Source organism: Acomys minous (genome assembly GCF_964271855.1).
Source record: "Acomys minous genome assembly, chromosome: 5".
NCBI lineage: Eukaryota > Metazoa > Chordata > Mammalia > Rodentia > Muridae > Acomys > Acomys minous.
In genome coordinates, this window is record NC_140494.1 from 36,603,461 (window position 1) to 36,616,153 (window position 12,693).

General features: G+C 43.9%; 1 long non-coding RNA gene across 1 annotated transcript; it reads right to left on the bottom strand.

Moving 5' to 3' along the window:
• Positions 1-1,248: 1,248 nt before the first annotated feature.
• On the bottom strand, positions 1,249-12,232 carry LOC311597346. The gene is made up of 3 exons (XR_014779194.1): positions 12,083-12,232; positions 2,615-2,689; positions 1,249-1,375 (listed from the first exon to the last, which is right to left on the bottom strand). It is a non-coding gene; the product is annotated as an uncharacterized lncRNA (long non-coding RNA).
• Positions 12,233-12,693: the final 461 nt, after the last annotated feature.

Consider the following 12,693-nt stretch of genomic DNA (forward strand, 5'->3'; position numbering starts at 1 on the left):
CTCCACGGGCTCTTCTTCATCTTCTGTGAAGGATCTTTCTCCTACCCTCTAGGTCTATGTGGAGACTCCTGCTCTGGCCACTGCACACATCAAGGACAAATCCCTCACTGGCTGAGGTGGCCTAGCTCCAGTAAATCATGTCTATAACGTCTTCTGAAATTCCCCATTTGGTTTCCCAAGCGCATGCAAAATCCTGGTCAGCCCAGTTGACAGAAATATAAATGTGTTATTCAAAGAAGCTCACACTGGGGGAACTCTTTCTTGTCTCTAGATTCTTGGGCTCTGGAAGTAGAGGTTACTCGTAGAGTCCCATCCCTGGCATATGCGGTGTCTTGGGTTTGATGCCAATAAACACAGAGAGGGGGGTGGGGGTGGGGGAAGGACGGAAGGAAGGAAGGAAGGAAGGAAGGAAGGAAGAAAACAAGTCCCTGAGCAGATATCCCAGCACCCGCTCATATGTCATCTGAAGGCTTCAGCATCTCAGAAGGCAGCTTTGGACAATTGATAGAAAATGCACGATACGCAAGAAAATATGCATGTAAATAAGTACACCTCAGTGAGTTGCTTTCTCCACCTTATGGAAGTATGCATCCTATACACTCCCCCCAAGGAAGTTTATAACTAAAATCAAATACTGTGTTCAGGGAAAACCAGCAGTTTGCTCCTGAGTCTCTCTCAGATGCTCTTTAGTGGCTATGAATAAAAGGAAAAGCCAAACTCGATACGAATAATTCAATCTGCTCTCATTAAAATGTTAACCAGCTCCTCAGTTTGGTGTAGAGAGGCCTGTGGGAGACTGACAGCTGCAAACAATACAGGGACAGTGAACTGCACACGTGTCCACCCAACCACTGTGCAGCCATCACTTGAAATATCATTCAGCGAGCAGATGAGACTCCTCGCCATAGTGAGCATGTCTCCCTCCTTGGGTACAGTACGCAGAAACTTGTAAGTCAAAGTGGGAAGATGAAAAATGGAATGATAGAAAGAAGAAAGTGTAAGAACGTAGCAGAGTCCTGGGTGGATTTTGTTAAACAGGGTACTAAGAGTATAAATAATTGATACGGTGATGCTGAAGCAAACCCTTGCTGGGAGGAAGAAAATGAGCCACAAATCCAGGCTGACACATTAAAGACTGTTGCCTAAAATGAAACCACACGAAGAGGGCTTCATTGTTCTCTGCAAACCCTGCAGTAGAAAATTTTCTCACCACAGACCATGAACAAGTTAGAAGCATCCATTCTTCCCCACCGACTTGATAGCAACCGGCTTCTTGAATCCGTGTCTATGCTATAGGTTGGAACAGCCTTGCGTTGTAACCAGGGACACAGGTTTTTCCAAGCACATCTGTAGTTTCTAGGGCCTCGTCTTCTCCCTGCATTCTCTAGGCTAATGGGAAAGGAGGAAAAAATAGGAGGAGATGGTCCGACTGAAAAGAAAACTATGACAGATGCTACAGTCATGGCAGAGCTTACCAAGAAAAGAAAATGAAAGCTCTAAAGACAAAATATGAAACAGAATGATTAAATTCACCCAGAAAATACAAAGTGAAAAATGATATTATCAGAAATTATCCAATAACAAACTTGAAAATCTGTATGATAATAAAATGTCCTAGAAACATGCAAAATGCCAAACCGGTATTAGAATCCAATAGCATAGTAATGAAAATAAAGTATAATACAAGCCTGGAAAAAATATATTCTAAATGTTCAATAATGGCTCACTATTAGTAAGTATTTGCCTGCTAATTTATAATTGTGATACTTTAAAAGAAAAATGGTATCTGAATTTATATAAAGCATAATTATAACTAGGCACTACTATTTATCAAATTTAAAAAATTTCCAACAAGAATGACAGGTGAAATTATACATGTATTCCCTTAATGATTTGGCAAAATTCCCACAGTCACATGTACTACTAACCATAGTCCCTTAGTGGGGAGAAAAATAAAGAATAGCAGCTGGAAAGATGGCCTCCCACTTGGGGTCTCTATTGCTGTCACCAAAAATACCTTGAGAAATAAACTTTATTTCAGCTTAAAGTTACACATCACAGTCTCTCACCAAAGGAAGTCAGGACAGGAACTCAGCAGAGCAGGAACCAGGAGGCAGGAGTGATGTACACAGAGGCCATGGAGGAGTGCTGCTTACTGGCTTCTCCTCATGGCTTGCTCAGCCTGCTTTCTTATAGGACCCAGGACCACATGCCCAGGGGCAGCCCCACCCCCACAGTAAGCTGGGCTATTCCACATTAGCCATCAGCCAGGAAAATGCCCTACACACCTGTCTACAGACCAATCCACAGAGTCATGTTCTCAATTAAGATTTCTTCTTCCCAAATGACTCCAGTTGAGTCAAGTTGACATAAAAAAATTATCCAGATAGCCAGAAAAGTAAGATACACAACTATTACTATTTCATGAAGCCACAGAATCTACACTGAGAAACGAACATAATCAACAATCTATTTGACATATTAAAAAAAAAAAACAGTATGTCCAGTGTTTACAAAGGTTTCAGGAGACAGATCTAAACAATCGTGTAATTTATAGAATTCATAGTCTCACCAACAAAAATGAAGTATAAAGACATCATCACAGATAACAGACCTACGTGTGGTCTTGAATGTACTTCACTCAGCTACGACCACCGTGAGTTAGGCATGCAAGCACAGGCAAAGAGTCCTATGGGAGAGAGGAGGCGGTATCAGGTACAGAAACTCAACACCTCGCAGTGCTCAGGCAAATCATGGAGAAAGCCTGGGCGAGGAGATTGTTGGCAAATGTAGACTGTGAACGACAAAGCAAAAACAAATGTCTGCCTCACATCACACAAAGACTAAGGACTGACCTAAACACACTCAGAAAAATCCCAGGCTTGGTGAAAATAGAGAGAGTGGACCTATTCTGCATTTGGGGAGGGCTGCTCCCAGCTTTGTTATTGTCAACCTGCCTTTTCCTCTGTGCTGGGGTAGCGTCCGCTCACATCACCTAGCCATGCTTAAAGAATTCCTGTCTCATTGTCTTTGAGGTGGAGAAAGCAGGCACACAGACTAGAAGGACATCATTGCCTTGTGTCTCGGTGGCTCAAGCATCAAAGCGTCAAGGGCTGGAGCAGTGAAGCCTCAGGGGGAGGCATAGAAGTTAAGTAAGGATTCACTGGTGCTAGATGCAAGGCTCATGGTATGGTGCGTTGGAACGCAGGAACCAGAATGCCCTAGTTAGGGTGACAGTTGTTGTAATAAAACACCATGACCAAAACAACTCTGGGAAGAAACGTTTTATTCAGCGTATGCTCCCACATCACAGTCCATCATCCTGTGAGTCAGGGCAGGAACTCACACAGGGCAGGAACCTGGAGGCCGGAGCTGATGCAGAGTCCATGAAGGGGTAATGCTTACGGCCTTGCTCCTCATGACTTGCTCAGCCTGCTTTCTTATAGAACCCAGCACCACCAGTGCAGGGATGACACCACCCACAGTGGACTGGGCCCTGCCCCAGCAATCACTAATTAAGAAAATGCCCTACAGGCTTGCCTATAGCTGGATCTTATGGTGATATTTTCCCACTGAGGGTTCTTCCTCTTTGACGATTCTAGCTTATGTCAAGCTAACACAAAACCAGCCAGTACACTGTGTGTACGCTGAAATGGGACACAGGAACTTCTTATGTATGTAAGCTGTAATTACCTGCGATCCTTTATACTCTAAGAGCTATGTATGGTTCTGAGTCTCCCTGTGGAGAATCTTCTATCTTTGTGGCTATAAAGACTCCATCAGAACTTGAAGGAACTAATAAATACCACGCCTTCTCATAGTCATAAATCATTACTATGACAACAGTGTCATCACCATGATGGACATGAATGACGTGACTACATTCAACTTGCTTCTCCCTCATGGCTTCCAAGTTAGGTGGACCACGCTCATCCCCACCACTGCTGGTCCAGACAGTTCTTGCTCAGCCAGAATGAAGTCTATGATCTGAGAGCTCAGCCGGAGGACATTTTCTCAGCAGGAAGGTCAAGTGGATGCGTAGATGACATCCTCTCTGTTTGGCTCCAGGCTTACTCAGCGAAGGACCCACTCCTCTGGTCTGGGTGGCTTAATACGACCCGCATGTGCTTTCTACTGGTTCTCACAGACTAACATGGCCCGCATGTGCTTTCTACTGCTTCTCACAGAGTCATAAACGTCCTAGTTCCCGTGCCATGTAGCTCTTCACCTCAGACATGCACGGATCCTGAGGGAATGAGGCCCCTCCATCACCCACCGCCCAACCTGCAGCTGCTCAGTGCAGAGAACGAGGGTGCCATCTGCCAGCTGCACAGTGCCTCGGTGAGGGAGCAGAACATCTTCTTTCCATGGATTTCTGCTTCTTTGGAAGCAAATTTTCATCAGCTTGTAATTTTAGTGATCATGGATACAATTTGGAAATAATTTATTTTTTTTCCTCGGAGTTCTAAAATTTCAAGATGGGTAGCAGGGTGAGATGCTAGAACACACAGAGACTCATGCTCACACACATGAATGCACTCACACACACACACACACACTCACACATACACACATACATAAACTCCCACACACTCCCACACAGACACACACTCACACAGACACAGACACACACTCACACACATACCCTTACACACTCTCACACAGATACACACTCACACATATACGCTCACACAATATACTCACACACACTCTGACACACACACTCACACAGACACACACACTCACACACACACTCTGATAATTGTCTTGTGTCACCACACCATCATCAAGGTACAGATGCTTGTTGTGGCCAAACAGTCTGGCACAAGGGTAGCAGCTACTGAGAGCTACCTAGGCTTTCAGAAGGCTATGTCCAGACTACGGCCATCCATTTCTTCAGAATTTGCCGCAGGGAATGGTTCAGGATTAATGCTGAGTATAAAGGCTTTTATAGCTGTAATCCATATTTCATTCCTGGCCGTAAAACAATAATTTGAGAGACACACAAAAATACACTGTTCACACTTTGCATTCACTTCCAATACATAGGAAACGTTTTACATGAAACTGCAGGCCATTATGGAAATCATAATTTGCGTTTGGTGCCAGAAAAAAATGTTTTCTCAACTTCATTGCAGCTTGTGCCCAGACAGAAACCCTGAGACTCCCTTTGCATTATAGATATTCATTATGATAGATTAACAAATACAGTATGAAAAAAGTGCCGTTGAAGACAGCATGCAGCATTTTAAATGAAGACGCCAAAACATGTCAACTTTCCTGGCAGGGATGGCAGAACTGAAATTGCCCCTTATTTATATGAGGCAATGATAGACGGTGAGATGCAGATTATTGTGCGCTCAGAACGATCCTGTCTGTGTACGTCCTTTGCTAATTTATGCATTCTGCAGTTCCCAGTGCAGCAAATGTTTTATTTTTCTCCTGAACTTTCCAGAAAATAAGTCTTTGCATCCTGAAATTAAATTGCATTTAAGCAAATCCTGCACCTGCTTAGATCTCCCAGCACTCTCGTGTCTTACGTTTATGCTCATCTGCACAGAGCTGCTGTCTACTCTAAAATTCAGACCTAATAAGACATAAGGCGCCAACGGTGCAAAGACAGCAGCATCATTTGTCTCACTGTAAGAGCAGTGGTTAAAATGTGTCAGCAGATGGAAATATAGGAGGTTCAATGGCTTAGAGGTGAGAAATAAGACAGTTGCCTACCCTGCTGATTACAGAAAAAGAAAGGCAGTTCCGTCTATGTCTTAGCTTTCCTGTGTCCAAGTAAAAAGAATTCAGATACCAGATTGGTATCAACAGAAAAAAAGCAAGTGAATTGAACTTTTAAAAGTATCCATTGGAGATATCTTCAAATAAAGTCTTTCAAGGATGGATTGCCTACCTTTCTTCCCTTCCTCATAAACGATATTGTAAGAAATTTTATATACACATATATGTATAAAATACAATATACATATATAATATATATGCCATATAACAGAAAGTTGCCATGCCACGCTTCTCTGTTTTGAAATAAGAAGGGAAAACACAAACAAATCAAAGGGGATCATATTGACTTGGTAGTCTACAGATTAATATATAGATAGCATTTTTGTCTTTTTGTATCAAAACAGAAATATTTGGTTTGTTTGACTGTTGTGAAAATGTCCAAGTGAGACCTGAGTGTTTGTGTGTTCTTCTTACATCCCTGTGAGCAAAGGCAGTAGGTGAGCATATTCTGTATGGAGCAGCCTGACTGGGTGTACTGGCCAGTTTATATCAATTTAAAACAAACTAGAGTCATATGGGAGATCCAGAAGATTGGACTGCAGGGAGGCAAGCCTGTAGTGTACTTTTTAAATCAGTAATTGGTGTGGCTGGGTCCCAGCCCACTGTGGGTGGTACCACACTAGATTAGAGATCCTGGGTTCTATAAGCAGACACGTGAGAAAGCCACGTGGATCAAGCCAGTAAGTTGAGTCACCCATGGTCTCTGCATCAGCTTCTACCTCCAGCTTCCTGCCCAGTTGTTTGAGTCCCTTACCTTGCTTTCCCTCAATGTGCTATGATTGCAGATTCATAGCCAAATATTTTCTCCTCAAGCTGCTTTTGGTCATGGTGTTTCATCAAAGGAATAACAGCTCTAACTAACACAGTGGGCAAGCTATTTACCCCTCGTGAGAAGACCAAGGACTGTGATAGGGGAAATTAATTAGGCAAGAATTCAGTGTTAAACCAAGAGGCCAGGGGCCTGGGGAGACCAGGAAATAGATCTCTTGCTTCCCGGTTGAAGTGTGACCTTGAGTTTGTCTTTCACATGAGGTGTACTTCCCCCTGGGTACACACACACACACACACACACACACACACACACATATACCATCATGCTCATCTTGCTCACACTGTCAGCTCATATCATAAAAACTCCAAGCAAACCTGTGCAAAGAGAACCAAGTTCCTTCTGTTTGTTGGATTTGAATTCTCAGTTTACCCCTAATAAAGATAAGTGTCTGCTTCCACCAGCACAGGACACTTGGCAGAGAATGCCTAAGGAGGGGTCACGAGCTCTGCTGCCAAATGTCTAGATGGCATAGCCCTCCACTGAAGCAAGTGGGGCTCAGGTAGGCACAGCCAAGCTCCTGACCTTCAGAGCCGATGCGAGAGTTGGAGGAAGATGGTAGGGTTCCTATAGCAGGAGAGGTTTCTGAGATTCTAAACTTCAGGCTGTGGAGGTTGGATGGAGAGGTCGGGAACTCTGAAATGCTCTGATCTTAATCAGATTACAATGTTGGGTGCACTGGGAAAGGGAGTGATGAGTAACTTGCCGTGAGCAGGAGAATATGGCTTGAGCCTTTGGCTGCGTTCAAGTGGGCATCATCAGAGCACAGACGTTAATACCAAAAGCGATCTGGTCTGGAAGATGGTGTTGAGATGAAGTCAACTTCAGACCAGATGTGAGTGCTCCTGAGCAGATAAAACCAGAGAAACCACCCGCCAGAGAAACCTGACCTAGCTTCTACACTTGTCAACCAGTTCCTCCTTCCAAAATGGCACGGATACCCACGTGTGGTGGTTTCAATAAGAATGCCTCCATAGGCTCATGTACTTGAATTCTTAGTCTCCAGGGACTAACAGTCTTTGGTAGAATGTATGGTAGATGGTCTGATGTATTTTGATGCTAATTACTGCTTGCTGTCTGTGTGACCCACCTTTTGTTTAATAAAAAGCCATCCCACCTGGCCAAGGCAAAGGAGATAGGTAGCTCTTAGAGAGAGGGGAATTCTGGGTAGAAGAAAAAAAGAAAGACCATCAAGAGGATATTGGGATTATGGATGGGAGGTAGCTTGATAGAAGTTATTGGAAGCAGATGGCATGGGACTGAGGCAGGGATCCCATGCCTGCCCCACTATGGAAGGTAATTTAGAGGATTGAGATCTGCCCTGGCCCAGGTTAACTAAGGCTACCTTAAAATATAACAAGTGTCAGTGTCTTAATTGATTGCTAGCCCAGCCTACTGATAATACATGTAATTTAAAAACAGTAAGTGGTGCCCAATGTGGTAGGCAGGTATCCACGCTCTTAAAATTCATATTTTATCATAGTCTAAAAGGGGGAAATAGTTCCCAGAGAGTGTCCATGGGCCAGAGCAAAAATGGCTACATACACATGGCCAGTTGGAGAGGCGCACCTAAGAGACTGACAGTCTTCTAAACTAGCCTTTAAAAATGGAATTAACTGCCTAAAATAATAATAAAATAAAAACTGCTATGGTCCTTTTCCAAGGCGCCATGGCAGAAGGCTCCTGGATCTTTCTTGGCTTTGTTTTGGTTTTTATGAATTTGTTTACAGTGTGCTTAGTCAGATTCACACTTCTCCTTACCCTCTCTAAAAAAGTTCAGGGAGAAAGGCAGAGAGTGGAGAAATGTGAAACTAAGTTGCTAACAACTAGAAAGGGAAAGGGAACTGAACTCTTCTCCATAAAATTGATAGCAGCTGGAATTCTAAGCTCCTTAGCTGCAAGGTGTTTGTCAGGGCTTTCTGGAAAAGGTCCGCCAAAGAGAAACAGCAAAAACTCAATTCCAAGGAATGGTGGACAGGATTTTACTAACTGACGCCTAAACTGGCACAAATGATCCAAGGCTTAGACTTTTCTGGTTTCCTTACTTGATTTTTTTCCCCTAAGATTTCTAAAAATTTTGAATAAATTGATATGAAATGGTTAAAGAGGGCAGGATTAGGAAATGCAGCCTTGTTGAAGGAAGTGTGTCACTGGGAACAGGCTTTGAGGCATCCAAAGCCCCTGCCCTGCCAAGTCTCTGACTGTTTCCTACAGATCAGGGTGTAGCTCTTGGCTGCACTCCAGCACCATGTCTGCCTGCATGCTGCCTGCCCTGCTCTCCACCACGATGATGACGGAAGGACTAAGCCTCTGAAAAAGTAAGCAACCCACCAATGAGATGAGTTAAAAGAGTTGCCGTGGTCATGGTATTTCTTATAGCCATAGGATAATGACTAAGACACTATTCTTACCCAATCCGCTACTGTCTGGAAAAAAAACTGCTGTGACAGACAACAGTCCCAAACACTGAACTAGCTCAACTGGCCTGTAAAGCCTCGGCTTCGCATCTCTCCTTCCCGCTTTGTTTTGGGGGATCTCCTGGTGGTCCAACAGTCCCCTTGCTGACCCAATAAACTTTAAAATTTTTTCAACATGATAAAATTATATTTCTTATAATGACTAGTGGCATCTTTAACGCGGGTTAAAGGATTCTAGTGGCCGAGAATGAATTTCCCGGTCTGGACCAGCACAGGATGTGGACTGTAGTTGGAAGCATTTCCACCTTGACCATGGATTGAGCCAGAATCTGCATTATCTATGCCTACTGAAAAAGGGGGTTCTTAGGATGTCACATGACCTCTTTGGACATGACTTGATCATTTGTAAGAGAAAGAGGAGACAGTGTTTCTCTGTGTAGCCTTGGCTGTCCTAGATTCACTTTGTAGACCAGGCTGGCCTCACAGATGTGTACCACTGAACCCAGCTTGTTTTTTGTTTTGGGGTTTTATTATTATTATTATTATTCTGTTTTCTGGTTTGTTTGCTTGCTTTTATAGTAGTTTGAGCTTCACCTAAATATTTTGAAAATGATACACAATTTTCATATCTTCCTCCTGGATCCACACATGTGGTGGCCTCTGCCATTGTCAGCATCCTGTGTTACAACTGATGACCTTGGCTGAAGCATCATTTTGGCCTAAAGTCCAAAGCTGAGATGAGGGCATGTGCATCCTGTGGGCTTGGACAAACATGTCACCACAGGTGTTCATACTGTGCACTGTGCGGAGATGCACTTGTCACTTAGCTCCCGTGTTCTGTCTGCTCGCGGCTCCTCTCTCCCTCCAGCTTCAGCAATTAGTCTCTTTATTAACTCTTTGATGTTGCCTTTCCAAGAAGGTAGTATTGTTAGATTCATTGCACAGATCTTTTTGGTTGGCTCCATATAACTTTCTTAAATGTTTTTTTTCACTATTTATAGCTATTTACTTTTAATCATTGAATATAGTCTATTGTCTAGATAGACCAAAGTTTAGTTACGAACTTAACTACTGAAAGACAGTCTGCTTGCTTCTTCTAACTTTCATGATTATAAATAAATATGCTGTTACTAACAATCATAAGGAGATCTCTGTGTGGACATGAGTTTGTTGTCTTGTTTAGGTAAGGAAATGAGTATGATTAAAGGGTTGCGTGGTAAGTGGGCATTCCGTTTTTGTAAGAAACTGTCAAAGTGTCTTCCATAGTTACCATGCCGTCTTTTGTTTTTGGCAAGGACAAGTATTCCTGTGGTTCCACACGCTCACCAGTATTCAATGCTGCCAGCAGGGGGCCTCAGCCATTCTAGTGGGAGGACGATGACAGCTCAGGACCTTCGTTTTCACCTTCCTAATGACCCACAACGCTGGACACCTTTTCATGTCTGTTTTTGTCTTCGATGAGAATCAACTAGGTTGTTTCCTTGATTATTGATGAGTCTTAACGGCTCTTTGTATATGGTGGATAGCAGTCCTATATCGCATGCACATTTTGCAGGCATGCTCCCTGGATCTGCCTTCATGCCCTTGGTACTATTCCATAAACCCCTCAGTCAAAGTAATCATGGCCCACAGAAACTTTTAAATACAGCATTTCCCCCCGCTTCGTGTAGCTTTGACCACTGGAGACTCCAACCGCTGCATTCACTGTTAGAAGCTCCTGTCTCTCTTTTCAGAGACACTAATGGTCATGTCCTCAAAACCATTTATGTCCTAATAATCCCTGAAAGTTCCCAGCAAATATCCAGGCCACATTTGTCTAACAGAGGACCCAATGTGTCTATAGGAACATTTCCATTAGGCTACATCATCCCAAGAGAAATAGGAGTGTTTCATTACCACACAGACCCTCTGCGGCTACACCTGTCCACTAAATGACAGCGCTGATCACATAGGAATTAATTACTCAACAGATTGAATTAAATAAGCAAGCTGCAGGTAATGCCATTACAATAGTTACTTAGCTTTTAATGGATGCTCTTGTAAGTACTGATGTGGAATTTCCTCCACCTAGCTGGAATCAGCCCCAAACTATACAGTGCTCCTTCTTTTCCCGATGGGCACCTGAGTGAGTATTGATTTGTAATCCATGGCCTCAATGCGGGACTAAGTTGCATGGCAGAAAAGAGCCTGGTTTGCCACTTGTTATCTAGACTGTGCCATGTGTGGCCACCATGCTGGTGTTAGACACCCGTATCACCTGCAGAATCTAAGGGGGACCATGGGAGCCAAGTCCACAGGAGACCATGACAGGATACATAAGACCTTGAAAAACAGAGTCAGCAAAGTTGATAGAAAACAAAGATGGAATAGAAGGATGAAATGTAAAAAGAAGAAGAGGAAGAAGAAGAAGAAGAAGAAGAAGAAGAAGAAGAAGAAGAAGAAGAAGGTGGTGGTGCCCTAGCAACCATTGCTTCCTGGGACACAAAACAGCTGTGGTCAGACTCCAGGTGCAAGGTACTGGAGGTCACATTAAAGACCTCACTTCACTCCACTATGGTCAACCTCCATCCCTTATTTCTAGAATTTATCGTCTGATGGTGTATATCAACATGCCTCCAAAGTGCCGGTCCTTTCAGAGACACAGTCCCTGGACCCAGACCCACCATCCCTGAAGCATCCTCAAGAGAGGGGGCCTTTAAGCTACTTTATGAATGAATTAACAAGACCAAGGACGCCAGCGCCATTCAGGAGTTCATTAATCCCATTGGTGGGATCCTAGCTTCATAACCCATTCCTTTGCCGAGGTTCTGGCAGGGGACACAGCTCAGTATCTGAGCACGTGCCTAGCACCCACAAAGCTCAAGGTCCAGTCTCCACAACCTGGAAGAATAAAATGATACGAACTGCCCTGTACACTTCACAGAAAGATTTCACGGTTGCAAAGTCAGAATGCCACAACTGAGGAGGCTTCTCCCTGCCCACGTATACTTTAGAGAGATCATGCTTCTATATCCGCTTTAGCTTTAGGATAAACAAGCCTTACTTCGCCACCCAGGACAGCTCAGTGTCAACTGTGAACAAAGAAACCCATCCACAGAACTGCTTTCAGCCCCCACTGTCTTCACGTGAGTGTTTGCTCTCTGCCAGGGAAGCTGCCACAGGGCTGGCTTCTCTGAGCTTCTCTCTCCCAGCTGCCCCATAAATCCATTGTTAGGAGTGTTGCCGTGGCAACCGAGGGCAGCAGAAGGCAAAGAATCTGACAGTCACCCACACAGTGCTGGCTGGATCTGGGGGCTAATTAAAAGGTTCCGTGCTCAGGGTCACTTTGTAAAGGAGAACTGTCTCTCAGAAACCCTTGGCCACAAATTCCTCCACCCAGAAGCCGCAGACTGCCCGACCACCCACAGGTGGTGCTGGTTGTTCTCAAAGTCTGCTCTGTTCTCTGGGGGAAAGGCACGCACAAGGCCATGGGAGCCCCTTGGCTGAGCCATCTTATTATACGCAGTCTATTTCCTGCCAGTAGGTACATAAAGCAAAGAAGTGGATTGATTACAAGCAAGGTGGTTTCCTTTGGTTCTGTTCTAGTGTGACATCACTGGATATTGAGTTGGTTCTAGAAGGTTTTCCTTTTTGTTTTGTTTTGTTTCCTTGTTT